This window comes from Hyla sarda, chromosome 6 (genome assembly GCF_029499605.1).
Source record: "Hyla sarda isolate aHylSar1 chromosome 6, aHylSar1.hap1, whole genome shotgun sequence".
Classification (NCBI taxonomy): Eukaryota; Metazoa; Chordata; class Amphibia; order Anura; family Hylidae; genus Hyla; species Hyla sarda.
In genome coordinates, this window is record NC_079194.1 from 78,694,632 (window position 1) to 78,709,940 (window position 15,309).

Genomic DNA, 15,309 nt, shown 5'->3' on the forward strand with positions numbered 1-15,309 from the left:
GCAGCCGGGGGCCGGGCAGGGACATTACAGACGTGCCGTGCGCGGCACATGACCAGCCCGAGCAGCAACTGAAAATGCTAAAGAGGCTGCAGGGGCTGGTCGCATACAGGGGCGGCGGTACAGGGAGGGCTCCCCCAGCTGCAGGTGCTCGCAGCTTAGCATGCACACGGCTCTCCCCATCACGGCCTCCTCCAATTGGACCCCTCAAAGCCCGCACTTCTCCCTGCATGTCAGCCGGACCCCGCACCTCCTGCAGGACCAGCCGCGGTGGCCATGTTTAACGCAAGGCAAAAGGTGCAGCTGCTTTTTGCCCCCAGGAATGACAGGGCCCAGTGAAGCTGCCCCTTTTGCCTCATGTTAAAGACGGCCCTGAGCTGTTCTGCTGCTGTGGGCGCCACTCTATGAGCGAGCGACACACATGGCACGAACAACACAGCCCAGCGGGCGGCGGGGCGCAACACAGCCCTGTGGTCCGTGCGCCCTTAAGCAACCGCTTGGTCTGCCTTATGGAAGCATCGAGCCTGACTGTGGACACTCTTATATTCTTTATAAATTTTTTACAATTTTATGAATTTTACTAATTACCTGTTGATATTAGTTACAATTGCCGTATTATATTTGTATATCTATTGTGAATTTTTATTGTGTATTAGCCTTCCCACAAGGGCCCTGTCAGGTTCGGCACACACTTTAACTATCATATATATTTTATTCTAATAAACATATCATCATCCAATATTCATTGACCCTGAGCCTCAATTTCCATTTTTTAGAAAGGAGATTTGTTAAAACAGTTGTTTGGGGAAGCTGATCTGTCGGTGCATATAGTGTAACAATGATGTAACAAACATTGTTGACGGTACAGCCTATGATCACGTACTGGCCCTTTTTGTCCACAAGCATCGGACTGAAGTATATCCCTGTGGGTAGCAATCAATTGTTTTTTTTTTTTGCTTGTTTTTTAAACTCCTTTAAGCAGTTTGATGGTATTTTAGGGGTAATTTATATCAGTTAAGAGACAGATATTTTTTGTTTTATCTCCCTATCAGCTATGTCTGCAGCCCTGAGCATGCTATAGAGCTGACAGATTCACCTCTTTCTTAGTAAGCCATGCCCCTTGTCAAGTGGAACACAAAAAGGATAAAACTAAAGTGCCTCAAAACACATAGGGGGACATTTATCAAGGAATATAAAGCCTTTTGACTACAAAACTCACACAAAAAGTCGCACATGCGCCTAAGCAGCACGATTGCGCGTGCGCGCTTTGGGGCCATGATCCACTGCTGAGGTAGCCTGAGGGCTTACCTCTCCTGCTGCGGCGGCTCCGGTGCTCAGAATGATAGATCCTGGCAGGGCTGGGCTGTGTTTTTTCTTCAATTTTTTCGCACAATAATTATTTTTTCCATTTCGCCGTAGTTTTTTGGGTAAAATGACTGATTTCATTACAAAGTAGAATTGGTGGTGCAAAAAAATAAGCTATCATATGGATTTTTAGGTGCAAAATTGAAAGGGTTATGATTTTAAAAGGTAAGGAGAAAAAAACGAAAGTGGAAAAACAGAAAAACGCTTGGTCCTTAAGGGGTTAAAAAGGGATGATGCTGCACTCTAGACAGCTGCCTATCACGCTCTTACTTATTGAAGAACTGGCCATATTGATTATCAATCAGCTTTTCTTTCAGATATAACTGAGCTGAAAAATGATTGGGTGATTTTTATTATTGAGGTGAGAAATATGATAAAGTGCATGAAAAGCATTTTTACTCTAAATTTTCTTGTGTCAATTCGGTTTTCCTAGTCCCCCCCCCCCATATTTTTTCACTAGGTGAGCTGCACAGACTTATTTATGTTTTTGTTAAATGGTTGTTTTGTATTTAGATCTGTACAATGGTTCCTCAATTATGTAAACAAAATCGACATATGTCTCCATTCCAGCAAGAGCCTTTTGGGCATCTGTTCCATCCCCAATACCTGTTCCTTTACCCCCCTCTTCAGTACTGACGTGTGTACATGGAACCACAAAAGAGCAGCTTCTCCCAGTTTACAGATGAAAGTGTTTAAGTAAGTGGTTCTGAGATTTTACTATCTGCATCAATTATTTATCCACCAGGGAAGTTATCCGTCAGAGATTTGGACATTTCCATAGCAACTCAGTCAACCACACTCTTATCTGCACTTACAGAGCCTGGCGCAGCGAGCGCCGATTATATAACTGGCCAAATCTGCATCATTAAGAGACTTTTTCCTCCAGAGCTAAAATCTGTTTCTTAACTACGACTCAACTGCGCGGTCAGACATTGTTTCTGAAGCCTACAATAAAATTGTCGCTCCGATCGTCTCCATGCAGTGGAGCTTTATGGTAGGGAAGGTATCCCCCTGTAATATCTGTTAAGATCCACAGCACACAACATCTTTATTACCTTGCTAGAAAGTCTTTAGGTAAAAGGGGTATTCCAGGCAAAAACTTTTTTATATATATATCAACTGGCTCCGGAAAGTTAAACAGATTTGTAAATTACTTCTATTAAAAAATCTTAATCCTTCCAATAGTTATTAGCTTCTGATGTTTTCTGTCTAACTGCTCAATGATGATGTCACGTCCCGGGAGCTGTGCACGATGGGAAAATATCCCCATAGGAGCTGGACAGCTCCCGGGACGTGAGTCATCAGAGAGCAGTTAGACAGAAAACAGCAACTCAACTTCAGAAGCTAATAACTATTGGAAGGATTATTTTTAATAGAAGTAATTTACAAATCTGTTTAACTTTCCGGAGCCAGTTAATATATAGTGTTGAGCGGCATAGGCCATATTCGAATTCGCGAATATATGGACGAATATTCGTCATATATTCGCGAATATTCGCATATTTGTAATATTCCCGTTTTATTTTCGCGTATGCGAAAATTACCATATGTGAAAATAAACATATATAAAAATTAACACAAGCGAAAATTCGCATGTGCGAAAATTAGCATATGCAAATGTTCGCATATGCGAAAATTCGCGCCCCAGTCTCACACAGTAGTATTAGAGCCTTCTTTACACCACACAAGCTGGAAGCAGAGAAGGGTGATCACTGTGATGTGTACTGTGAAGAAAAAAATTAAATGAATATTCGTAATTACGAATATATAGCGCTATATTCGCGAATATGCGATATTCGCGAATAAAATTCGCATTGCGAATATTCGCGAGCAACACTATTAATAAATAGAAAAAAAGGTTTTGCCAGGAATACCCCTTTAAAGCAAAATCCAATAATAACAAACAATGCAAAGTCTAAGGAGAAACTGTCTAACATTCAAGACCAGATGCTCTTTCTTATAGTCTAGAATTCTTTCTCATAGTCTTTGTTTGGTATTCCAATGGAAAACTTATTATTATTATTTTTTTTTTTTTATCAACTGTTGCCAGAAAGTTAAACAGATTTGTAAATTACTTTTATTGAAAAATCTCAATCCTTCCAGTACTTATTAGCTGCTGAATACTACAGAGGAAATTATTTTCTTTTCGAAACACAGTGCTCTCTGCTGACATCACGAGCAAAGTGCTCTCTGCTGACACCTCTGTCCATTTTAGGAACTGTCCAGAGCAGCATATGTTTGCTATGGGGATTTTCTCCTACTCTGGACAGTTCTTAAAATTGACAGAGCTGCCAGCAGAGAGCACTGTGCTCGTGATGTCGGCAGAGAGCTCTGTGTTCCAAAAAGAAAAGAATTTCCTCTGTAGTATTCAGCAGCTAATAAGTACTGGAAGGATTAAGATTTTTTAATAGAAGTAATTTACAAATCTGTTTAACTTTCTGGCAACAGTTGATTTAAAAAAAAAAAAAAAAAAAAAAAGGTTTCCATCGGAGTACCCCTTTAATATTTCTATAAGGAGCAAACACATTGCTTATGCAGAATGTCCAGCTGCACAAGGATCCATCATCTTAGGAAAATCTATCACCAGTACAGTCCCTATTATGTATTTGCATGTTTCAGAGATTTAAAGGGAACTGTTTAATGCCGCCCAAACTGCGGGCAGCGTGATTGGTATCCTATGAATTACTCGGAAATGCCCAAATGTTTCAGAGAAATACTATTTTAAATATTAGTAGCAACAAGAAAAGTACAAACGGAGCACTTGATATTGTAATTTTTATATACAGTATGTTTATATAGCGTGTAATCATAATTCACTTTTGTGTATTCCATATTGTGTCTTCTCTCCTTCCCCAATTCCCTATTTGTAGGGTTTCTTTCAAATGCATTCTACTCTTTGGATTACGCGCCTTAATACTAATGAAGTCCGGAGGTCTTTAGAACGTGTGGCATACTATGGCAGCTTTTGGTGTCAAGTGACGTTTAATGTACACTTAAAGATATCCTCCCATTGGTTAAAGGGGTACTCCGCTAAAAACTTTTTTTCTTTTAAATCAACTGGTGCCAGAAAGTTAAACACATTTGTTAATTACTTCTATTAAAAAATCTTAATCCTTCCTGTGCTTATTAGCTGCTGAATACTACAGAGAAAATTCTTTTCTTTTTGGAATGCTCTTTGATGACATCACGAGCACAGTGCTTTTTGCTGACGTCATTATAATAATAACTCTTTATTTATTGTTGTCCTTAGTGGGATTTGAACCCAAGGCCCCAGGACTGCAAGGCAGCAGTGCTAACCCTTAGCCACCATGCTGCCCTTAGCATACATCTGCTATGCACGGTTGCTAAAATGGACAGAGATGTCAGCAGAGAGCACTGTGCTCGTGATGTCATCAGTGTTCCAAAAAAGGAATTTCCTCTGTAGCATTCAGCAGCTAATAAGTACTGGAAGGATTAAGATTTTTTTTATAGAAGTAATTTACAAATATGTTTAACTTTCTGGCACCAGTTGATTTAAAAGAAAAAAAAAGTTTTCACCGGAGTACCCCTTTAAGATCAAACTTTGGAATGTATGAGGCGTTGTCCTGATGCTAGGTGACTATGAAAATAAAGGTTTTGGCTCTGAGAGAGAGAGAATGAGCCTCCCTACCATAATGTAGCTGTGTCTTTTTGTTTTTATATGAATGCCTTTGGTGAGTGTATGACAAATATGAGGACGCCGGGAATATTACCATAACACATTCACCCGGATGAAATCACTTCTTTCTTAGTTTATTGGGTTTGTGGTGGCATACAGGCGAAAGAAGGAAAAAGGGGGAAGTGCCTAAAATTTGTATTGATATGCATATTGCATATTGATTGATATGCATTATTTTTGAATGCATATCAATAAATTTTAATGCATATCAATAAATACAAATTTTAGGCACCTCCCCCTTTTTCCTTCTTTCTAATTGCTGGGAATTAGTTCTAATAGGTTGGCATATAACCTTTATTTTATATGTAATCTTATATGGCATACTGGCGAGCAAGACAGTTGGCACAGCGGGCAGAACAGAGGAGAAGGCGACGGACCGTTTAGCGCGTCTGCGCTGAAGCGCAGACGCGCTAAACGGTCCGTCACCTTCTCCTCTGTTCCCCCCGCTGTGCCATCTGTCTTGTTCGTCTGTATGCTGCCACAAACCCAATAAACTAAGCAAGCAACTAAGTTACTTCATCCATGTGAGTCTGTTTGTACTTTTCTTGTTGCTAGTAGTGATTACACATTGGCCCTCATTTACTATTGCAAACCTGACATGTTTTGTCGGGTTGTGCGCCAGATTCTGTCGCAATGCGCCAGAAATTCTGTCTGCACCAGATTTTGCGCCAGAGTAAAAAAAAAAACGAAAAAGGGGGGCGTGGCTGCCGGTAATAGGGGGCGTGGTCTCCAAAAAGCGGTGTGTTCCCGACATTTTCACAAAAACCCGACATATTTACTAAGGTTTCCACATAAAATGTGGTGGATTTGAGTTGAGGAAAACCAGACCGATCAGAGCATGTGTAAAAAAAGCTAAGTGTAGGGAAATTGGAAAATGTAGGGAAACCTTAGTAAATACCGGAATTAAAACCCACAAAGAAACCTACACTCCACTCTTAGTACATGAGGGCCACTGTGTTTCTGCACATGAGCACCGCTCAGTCGGTTCACATGAATCCTGAGTTGAAAATAGTATTGTTGTCTTCAGTATACACGTCCCAGTAGTGGCGCCAGTGCCAGGTCTCCTACTTTGTTCTTATATCACTGCTAGTTTAAATATGCTGCCGGTTCCTAGTCATGGGGTTGGGTCCTGGCGCTGCTTGTCGCCCTGCAAGCAATGAGTGACACATCTCTCCCTGTACACAGATGTACTATACACAGAGAGGGAGAGAGGCGTCACTCAGTTCTTGCAGGGCGGATAGCATCTGCTAGGACCGTCCTCTGTGACTACTAACCCGGTCCCAGTGGCATTTTTAAACTATAATTACTCGGAAATACCTAAATCTATCAGATTAATTCATAATGTCCCAGCATCATGCTGCCATCACCAGTTTTATGCTGCCTGTGGTTTGGGCAGCATAAAACTCGAGTCAGGTTCCCTTTAAGACATGTAAACATCATAGATTCTTTTTTTTTTCCGTATGCAGAATCCCCTTAAAAATAAAAGGACAATGTGGGAGCAAAAAGCACATGGATAATTCTATGGAATACATAGGTACAGTATAAATTCTTTGTTTCAGGAGAATCACTATTGACTACGGCATCAAAGGGGTAAATGGCTGGGATCTGAGTTGTCTCTGATTCCAGTCACTGCAGTTGGATGTCAGCAGTATAATCCATTGCTGTGCCCACCCCACCCCCACAATTTAACAGTATGTTAAAGCGTGAGCAGAATGTAAGAGAGTGGTAAGAGAGTGTGCATACTGATAGTTTTGACCATGCATCGTAAGGACAGAAAGGTCTGCCAAACCACTTTTATAGAGAATCTTTCCATTCCAGCTTAAAAAGACATAGGGGGAATTCATCAAGAGTGGTGTAGGTGAACGTCTATTTACCTCATTAATTTGTGTGGTTAAAACTGTGTACCTGCACCAAATTTTTTACATGTTGCGGGGGATGTGAGATGGTATGGTGCTGACCACATACTTCAGTACTCCACTTTGTATACTGGTTCCCCCGTGACTTTTTGTGTGACTTTTTAACCCGTGCAACAAAATGTACGACTTTTTAATGCCGTCCAAAGCCAGTTTTGTAAGCCAAGTCTGGGCGGGTGTAGATTTGCACCTCAGATAGCACATTTGCGCCAAAAGATGCGACAAACTGAAAAGTCACACATCATAAGTTCCTGAACGTTGCATGACATAAAGTTAAATTACATCTTAGGGTGGGTTCACGCCACGATTTTGCTATACGGCTTCGGCATACGGTTTCATACAATAGTATGCAACTGTACAGAAAACCATGCCCATAGACTTCCCATTCAAAACTGTATGCACCATATTGTATACGGTTGTCTCCATTTCTCAAACCATACGTTTTTTTCCTTTTTTTTTTTCGGACAGAAAACCATGGCCTACCACGGTTTTTGGTCCAGTTGAAAAACCGTATTCAACCTTATATGTTTTTTTTTTTAACATGGGAGTCAATAGGAACTGTACAGAACCATATGTGCTCTGTCAGAGTCATTTAGTGTTCGCAATGGCACGAGGCAGGGTTGCCCCCTATCTCCCTTGATATATGTACTCTGCATGGAACACTTGTTGGTAGACATCCAAAACAACCCTGACATTAGGGGGCTGATTACTGCCTCAGGCCACTGTAAATGCGCGGCGTTCACAGACGACCTCCTGCTATACCTCTCCTCCCCCCTCACCACACTTCCTTCCTTGCTCTTGACCGTCAAACGTTTCCCTGCCCTCAGTAACTATAAACTTAACGCGTCAAAATGTGAAGCCCTGAATATTACCCTTCCCCCACATATAACACGCACACTTCAATCCTCCTACCCATTCAAGTGGCAACCCACCTCTATCAAATACCTATGGATTATGGTTCCCTCCAACCCGCTAGATTTATATCGACTTAACTTTCCCCCGATCCTACAACTAATAAGACATGACCTGTCAAGATGGGATAGGAAAGATTTTTCTTGGCTAGGTAGAATAAATATTCTTAAAATGAATATCCTTCCGCGTCTTCTCTACCTTTTCTCCTGTCTCCCCATCCTACTCCCCCGCACCTTCTTTAAGGAACTTACGTCCCTGCAATCGGACTTCATATGGGCTCACAAACACTCCAGGTTGGCGAGACATGTCCTGATATGACGGAAAAGAGATGGAGGTCTGACATTGCCTGACTACCAATCCTATTATCTGGCATCGGTCCTGACTCGCATCCTGGACGGTTTCCATCATTCACAAGACAAACAATGGGTTAATCTTGAGAGCCATTGGTTAGGCTGCGATATACGGACCTTCCTTTGTAGCTCCTCGGCCTCTTCTAAAATTTCAAGAATTCAGGACCTGGCCCCGATCCTCTCCTCCATCCACCGCAATAAAATCTCTTATATGTCCCGAATGGCATTGTTTGATCAAGATGGCCCACTTACCCCTTTATTCCATAATCGAGCCTTCCCTCCTGCGATGCACCAAAGCCCCTTCCTCGCTTTTAGTAAACACACATATACTACATTCCTGCCCCTCACACACTCAGGCTTGAGACCGTTATCTGAAATCATGGGTGGACTTCCTCTCTCCCCGTCCCTACAGTTCCAATATTCTCAGCTGACACACTTTCACAATACCTCCAGCCAATCTTTGCGCCTATATAGGCCACTCTCTACTTTCGAAAAGCTCTGTGTGTCAACGTCGCCGATACCCCACGCTGTAAATGTGCTCTACCCCCTGCTTTTAGAGATACATCGGTCTGAACCCCTGCCCTTCAAAGTGGGTTGGGAGAGAGACATAGGTCACCCGATTTTGGATGCGGATTGGTCGACCGCCCTTACCAGATGCCATGGCACCTCTATCTCCGGCAAAGCACAGGAGGTTAACTACAAGCTGCTCACGAGGTGGTACAGGGTGCCAGCTCTGCTGGCGACAATGTACCCAAATGTCTCCGATGCTTGCTGGAGGTGCCATTCTGATAGGGGAATGATGGCGCACATTTGGCTCACGTGTCCCTCTCGGATGACCTATTGGTCTAAGGTCCTAGATATAATTAAACGTATTACCTCTATGTGTCTCCAGCGTTCTCCAGAAATACTCTTACTTTCTAGTATACCAACATCGATCCCTAAAAATACGACACGCTTGATCCTATTCCTGCTCTTGGCGGCCAGGACTGTGATACCGAGGATCTGGAAATCACCGAATCCTCCGTCTATTTCAGCCTGGCTCCAAGAGACCGCTAGGCTGCACAGGATGGAGGAATTATTGGCGGACTCGCACAGACAATTGTATAAATACCAACTGATCTGGTCCCCCTGGGTAACATCTACGTCCTCCTCTGACTATGGGACGCTACACTTAGATAACTAGTTCCCTTCTCTCCGACTCTGCCCCCTCTTCGTGACCCCCTCAAGTGACATTACTGATGTCCTGACAGTCCGATTCACAGACTACCTGACTCTTGTGACCCGGAGGCATTGGGGACCCTGGTTGTCTTGTACTAAAAGGTTGGTACATTTTTCTTCTCCTGGTTCCTTCTCTTACTCTTCTCTCTCACTCTTCCCCGGCTCCTTCTCATCCCCACCTTCCCTCTACTTATATACTCAGTTATATATAGCCTGAGGAGTCATCATACCTCTACAGCTCATATTAGTACTCTTGGCTACTTCGCACCACACTCCATATCACTTGATCTGTTGTCCTTTACTACACATTAGTTGTTCACAACTTCATTTAGTTGCTGTAACACGCTGAGCCCGTTTATGGACAGAACTGTATTTTCTTAGAGTGTACTTGTCAGTCTTACCTGATTATTGATGGCTTATGCAATTGTTACTGTGCTTCTTGGTTCTTCTTTTATTGTATGTTGGAAAATTCAATAAAACATTTTATTATGAAAAAAAGAACCATATGTGCATACGGTTCCATCCGGTTTGCACCATACAGTTTTTGACTTTGCAGTTTTTTTTTCTTGGAATTTCAATCAAACAAGTCAAACTTTATTCATAATGGAGTGAAAAGTTAAAAACTTATAAAAAACTTAAGAAAAAAAACGGATGCAACCAGACATCATTTTTCAAACCGTATACAGATAGAAATTTGAACACACGTTTTGATACAGTTTAGTGAGGTTTTGAGAAATCCATTTTTTGTTTTTTTTATCAAAAACCTGATAGAGGGACTGTATTGCAAAAACGTGGTGTAAACCCAGCCTTAGTATGTTCTATAAGAGAACCTTCTAAATGAAAAGTTGCAAAACTTTGGAGCAAAAAAAAAACCCACTGCGCCAAAGAAAAGAACAGCAAATAAAAACGGGATAAAATGATTAATAAACTACCCCCATAAGGCGTTATTTAAATGTGGAGTAAAAATCAACAAAAATGGAAACAATGCACCCCCAGAATTACCATTGCAGATGTTGTGGTGTATTTCCTGCAGATTTGTGTATTCGGTGTGAATTGATTTCTTTGCTGAAATCCCACACCCCAAATCTGTAATACATATAGAAAATGCTGCGTAAAGTATTTCCATGGTGGAAAAACTGAATGCAGAATTAAAGCCTTGTACATGTTGAAGTTTTTTTGTCCACACATCGGAATACAGCAGATTTTTTTGGCTGTGAAAATTACACCTTATGTAAATCTATCCTAATACGTTGTCTTTAAAAAGGAAATTTGGAATGTATTCCGCCTCCCATTGATCTCAAAGAGAGGATTCTGCTCAGTTCACACGTCGTAAATTCCACTATTTTCTCAGTGTGAACATGCCCTAATAATGTTATAGTTTACAACAGTGTTTCTTAACAAGGGTGCTTCCAGCTGTTGCAAGACGTAAACTCCCAGCGTGCCCGGACAGCCAAAGGCGGTCTGGGCATGCTGGGAGTTGTAGTCTTGCAACAGCTGGAGGCACACTGGTTCGGAATTGTTGGTTTAAGAGATGTTCATTCTTAGAGGAACATGGTTGCTGTCTTCCAGGAACAGCACCACATGGGTTGTCCATGGCTTGTGTTTGGTATTAAAGGGGTACTCCGGTGCTTAGACGTCTTATCCCCTATCCAAAGGATAGGGAATAAGATGCCTGATCGCGGGAGTCCCGCCGCTGGGGACCCCCATGATCTTGCACGCAGCACCCCGTTTGTCATCAGTCCCCGGAGCGTGTTCGCTCCAGGTCTGATTACCGCGATCACAGGGCCGACGGCGTGTGACGACACGCCTCCGCCCCGTGTGACATCACGCTCCACCCCTCAATGCAAGCCTATGGGAGGGGGCGTGACAGCTATCATGCCCCCTCCCATAGGCTTGCAATGAGGGGCGGAGCGTGACGTCACACGGGGCGGAGGCGTGACATCACACGCAGTCGGCCCTGTGATCGCCGGTAATCAGACCCGGAGCGAACACGCTCCGGGGACTGATTACAGACTGGGTGCCGCATGCAAGATCACGGGGGTCCCCAGCGGCGGGACTCCCGCGATCAGGCATCTTATCCCCTATCCTTTGGATAGGGGATAAGATGTCTAAGCACCGGAGAACCCCTTTAAATCTAAAGCTCACCTCCTTAAAATGAATGGAGCTGAGCTGCAGTACTTCACAAACAGCCATTCCAAAAGGCAGCCATGTTTTCCTATTCCTGGAAATTCCTTAAATCAACATTAAAGGGTAGTCTGGAATTTTTTTTATTTGACTGAGCTACTGGGGCTGTAGAGTTAGTGTAGTTCATAATATAGTGTCTGTACCTGTGTTTGATGGCTGGTCTTGCACAATTCTTATGTGATCTTTGCCCCCAATGTTCATTTTTAACAGCATACAAAATGAGTGTGGTCTCAGCTTTTCCCAGGTTGCAGTGCGGCCGAGACATTACATCACTAGTCAGGTGTTTAAAGGGAGCGTGTCTGTGCTTCAATGGGTGAAGCGACTGCTGGGTGGGGGGGGGGGGGGGGGGGGGGGAGGGAATCATTCTCCACAGACCTGCAGGGAATTGTAAATTACAGCACAGCACAGCATGCAAGGAAGCTGCAATGAGTGGGTGGCTGATGTGTGGAAGGAAGAAAAGTGACCTCACATTTACAAACAAGGGATTCTGGGACTTGAAGTTGGTGGGTTGGAACTCGATGCGATCAGCCTATCTATTGCAGAGATATGGAGCGGCTCTATACAGCGCTCGCATCTCTGCTCTATACGTCGGCCGGCCAGTGATGTGAATAGAATTCACATTACTCATTCATATTTTTGCCCAGGTGGCAGCCATCACCGATCTCAGCGGGAAATATGAATGAGAGATGTGAATTCTAGTTACATCACTGGTCCGCCAGAGTATAGTGCAGAGATGCGAGCGCAGGAGAAAGCCTCTCCACATCTATGCAATAGATAGGACGATCGCAACAGGTGTCAGAAGTGATACGCGATGTGATCTGTCCTTAACTGAATCTACTACTGCTCCCAACATGGAGCACACTCTGCTCCATGCTGAGAGCTGTAGTACCTGCATTAATAGACAGATTACAGCGGGTGTCCCTTCTGACACCTGTTGTGATCTGTCTATTAATGCAGGTACTACAGCTCCCAGCATGGAGCAGAGTGTGCTCCATTTTGGGAGCAGTAGTACCTGCAGTTAAATAAAGATCCCAGTGGGTGTCAGGAGTTACACCCGCTGCAATTGTCCTGTATAATGTATAGATATGTGCGGCCAGCCGCTCTTCTCTGCTCCCACTGTAGTATGGTCTGCAGTATATGCCGTATATACACCTATTATCATATTTCCCACAGAGAGTTGTGATTGAATGGAACCATCTGGTCAAACACAGCTCTCTGCGAGAAATACGAATCTGTGATGTGAAGAACTTCACATCGCAGAACACAGTGCAGGATAGCGGAGAATTGGCCGTGCCGCCGGCTTCTATGCATTATATAAGAGGATTGCTACTGGTGTCAGAAGTGACACCCGGGGTGATCTGTCAATTAGTAGAGGTACTACTAATACATCATGGAACAGTCTTCTTCATGCTGGGAGTAGTAGTACTATCTAAAAAAAAATAATGAAAAAAGCAAAAAAAAACACACACACACACACACTCTATTAAACACTTTATTAAAAGACATTACTTATAAAAAGTTTAACAAAATTTATTTTAAAAAGATATATTATTTTCACATTTAAATGGCCGCTTTCTACATTTTTATTATTGTCGGCTACATTTTAAGTTCCCTGCCCGCCCACATAAATTGATCCCTGTTTAAAAATGTATAAACATTTCATTATAAAAAATATAAATTTGGTTAAATACTATTTTTTCATCACTACTGTATTTTTTTTTTTATGATACCCTTTTTTTTTTAAAGGTATCTCCATCGCTTTTTTGGATCGCTAAAGTCCAAAAAAAGAATAAAAACCGAATGCAAAAATGCAAAAATTATAATGAGAATCATAATGAGAAATGGAGGTAATCCCAACTCAAACTTATTCATTCAGATATATATGCTTTTACCTTACCTCCTTCTCAGTCTAATACAATATATCTAGATCCGATTCTTGTCCTAAATTCAACTTGATAAAAGCTGATTTGTATCATTGCCTATGGCAATGCCATCATGTTCAGGTTTATTGGAATATGGTGTTGTCCCTTCTCAATTCTATTAGTTCAGATACTGGTTTCATATCTCAATATGAGATATTACTTCATGTAACTATCTAGATATTACTATCATATAACCATCTCCCAGCATTTGCTTATTCAGTAATTGCTTTAGCTAAACAATGTATATTATGTGAATGGTTGTCCCCCTCTCCTCCTTCTAAAGTACATTTCATTGAAGCATTGAAAAATCTCTTTGTCCTTGATGGTAAAGAGATTCTAACAAAGAATCGAGATGGGGGGGGGATATTTATTTTCTTCAAAAGTGGCAAATATTCCTCACCCTTTTTATGATCCCACTGAGATAGCTTCAATAATACGCCCTTTTATGAGTATACTTTACCGGAACTGTCTGGTTCCCTAGGCACATTAAAGGGGTACTCCGCCCCTAGACATCTTATCCCCTATCCAAAGATAGGGGATAAGATGTCAGATCGCCGGGGTCCCGCTGCTGGGGAGCCCCGGGATCCCCACTCGCACCCCGCTATCATTACAGCACAGAGCGAGTTCGCTCTGCATGTAATGACGCGCAATACAGGGGCCGGAGCATCGTTACGTCATGCTCCGCCCCCTCGTGATGTCACGCCTGCCCCTTTCAATACAAGTCTATGGAACGGGGCGCAGCAGTCGTCATGCCCCCTGCCATAGACTTGCATTAAGGGGACGGGCCGTGATGTCACGAGGGGCGGAGCCATGACATCACGCTGCTCCGTCCCCTGTATCGCCCGTCATTACGCACAGAGCTAACTCGCTCTGTGCTGTAATGATAGCGCAGTGCCGCAGCGGGGATCAACGGGGATCCCCAGCAGCGGCACCGTGGCGATCTGACATCTTATCCCCTGTCCTTTGGACTTCTAGTTTTTTCTAACATCATATTCAAATAATTTTATTTAATGTTACCTACTTTAGACACTTCGGTTTAATAATCTCTCATGCAGTGGTTGTATGCTTATTGTATTCATTGTTCTGGGCTATATTTGCTTTGTTGGTTTTCTTTATTTCTTTTTTTTCTCATTATTTATCGGTAACATATTTAATAAAGCTCTTAATATTGCTATAGATCTAAAACATTTGTTGGAATAGCTATTCTTGATACATATATAAATATTTATAAACATGTTTACATCTTTACATTTTTTTTTTATTATCTTCCTTTAGTGCTGGGCGGTATACTGGTTCATACCAAAATTTTTGTGCTGCACAATATGAATTTTAACTCATACCACAATACCGGTTTGGCCCCTCCCCCTTGGGAATTAATGAATCAGTCCAGCGCTGCGCTGTCCCCACATCGGGGAACTAATCATATATGACCCGCGAGCACTGTTCTAATCATATATGACCCGCGAGCACAGCCGTTGGCTGTCCGGGCATACTGGGAGTTGTAGTTTTGCAACATCTGGAGGTCCGCAGGTTGAAGACACTGCTCTATACTGTGTGGTATCCCTATGCCCGGGCTGCAAAAAATAAACAAAATAAACTTTATCTCACCTCCCGTTGGTTCGGTACCGGCTCACTTGCTTCTTGGGGACAGGAACGTCGGAAAGCCATCAGCCTATCACCGGCCGAGGCAGGAACATCGCTGCCAAAGTCTCAAGAAGAGGTTGTTTTTGAAAAACTGCCAAGGAGCCAAA